Below are 1,979 nucleotides of genomic sequence, written 5' to 3' on the forward strand. Positions count from 1 at the left end.
ATAGGGATGGCCGGTTTGCTCACTGGCTGAGCATGGTGCTGACAACACCAAGCCAAGGGTTCAGATCCCCTTACTGGTCATCTTTATATAGGAAAGAAAAAAAAAAAAGCAAGAAATGGTCATCTTTATATAGGAAAGAAAAAAAAAAAAAAGCAAGAAGGAAAAGAAAGCATATTCAAGGAAATAATAACTGAAAATCTTCCAAGTATGGAAAAAGATGACAGCATCCAAATATAGGAAGCTCAGAGGTCACCAATCAAATTCAGTCCAAAGAGGAACACATCATAACCAAGACACATCATAATCAAATTATTAAAAACCAAAGAGAAAGAGAAAATACAGAAAGAGAAAAGAAACACATAACATTCCATGGAGCCTCAATATGTCTCTCAGCAGATTTATCAGTAGAAACCCTACAGCCAGAAGAGAATGGGGTGATATATTCAGAGTGCTGAAGAAGAAAGACTGTGAGCCAAGAATTCTGTATCCAGCAAAACTAACTTTCACATATGAAGGAGAAATAGTCTTTCCTAGACAAAATTAAGGGAATTTATCAACACTAGACCTGCTTTACAAGAAATGCTAAAGGGATCTCTTCAATCCTAAAGGCAATGGTGCAGAAGAGCAAGAAAACATCCCAAGATACATAAATTAGGAAACTAAGTACACAGACAACCTAACAATATTTCAATGTCATAAGAGTGGTGAATAAACCACTTATATCCTTAGTATAAAGACTAAAGGACAAACCTAACAAGACAATAACCTATGCAATGACCATGTAAGAGACAGACAATATTAAAAGATGTAACTTGAAACAACAAAATATCAGAAAGTGTGTGTTGGGGGGAGGGGAATGATGCCAAAGCACAGAATTGGCTTTGGTGGTTTTTTTTTTCTTAGATATCAAAGTTAAGTTATTATTTGTCTAAAATAGTTTGGTACAACTCTAACATGCTTTTTGTAAGCCTCATGGTAATCATAACACAAAAACTTAAGAGACTTACTAAAAACGAATAGTGGGAAAACAAAAAATACAGGTAGACAAAACCGCTCACCCACAAAGAAAAAAAAAAAAAAAAAAAAAANTTTTTTTTTTCAATAAAACAGACTTCAAGTCAAGGAAATTAAAAATAGATAAGGAAGATCATTATATAATAGTAAAGAGATCAATTTAACAAGAGGATATAACAATTACAAATATACACGCACTCAACTCCAGAGCATACAGTTACATAAAGCAATTACTATTGGACCTAACAGGAGAGATGGACTTGACCTAATGAACATTTATAGTTCATCCAACAGCTGCAGAACACACATTCTACTCAGCAGCACATGGAACATTCTCCAGAATAGACCCAATGTTAGGACACAAAACAAGTCTCAACAAATTAAAAAATACTGAAATCATATCAACTACCTTGTCTAACAACAATGGAATAAAACTAGAAATCAACCACAAAAGGAACACTAGAAACCATATGAATAATGAAAATTAAACAATATGCCCCTAAACAACAAATGGGTCAAGGAGGAAATCAAAAAGGAAATTAAAAAATTTCTGGAGACAAATGAAAATAAAAACACAACATACCAGAACCTGTGTGATACACTGAGAGCATTCCTAAGAAGGAAGTTTATAGCAATAAATGCCTACATCAAAAAAGAAGAAAGACTATAAATAAAGAACTTAACAGTTACACCTCAAGGAAACAGAAAAATGGGAACAAACCAAACCCAAATCAGTAGGAGAGAAATAACAAACATCAGAGAAGAAATAAATGTATTAGAGATTTTAAAAATACAAAAGATCTGGCCGGCCCGGTGGCGCACTGCTACAGTGCGCCGCTTGGGAGTGTGGTGGCGCTCCCGCCGAGGGTTCGGATCCCACATACAGACCAGTTCCTGCTCACTGGCTGAGCGAGGTGTGGGAGCAACACCAAGGGTTGCAATCCCGTTGCCGGTCCCGGTCCGGT

Source organism: Galeopterus variegatus, unplaced genomic scaffold (assembly GCF_000696425.1).
Source record: "Galeopterus variegatus unplaced genomic scaffold, G_variegatus-3.0.2 Scaffold3460, whole genome shotgun sequence".
NCBI classification, from domain to species: domain Eukaryota; kingdom Metazoa; phylum Chordata; class Mammalia; order Dermoptera; family Cynocephalidae; genus Galeopterus; species Galeopterus variegatus.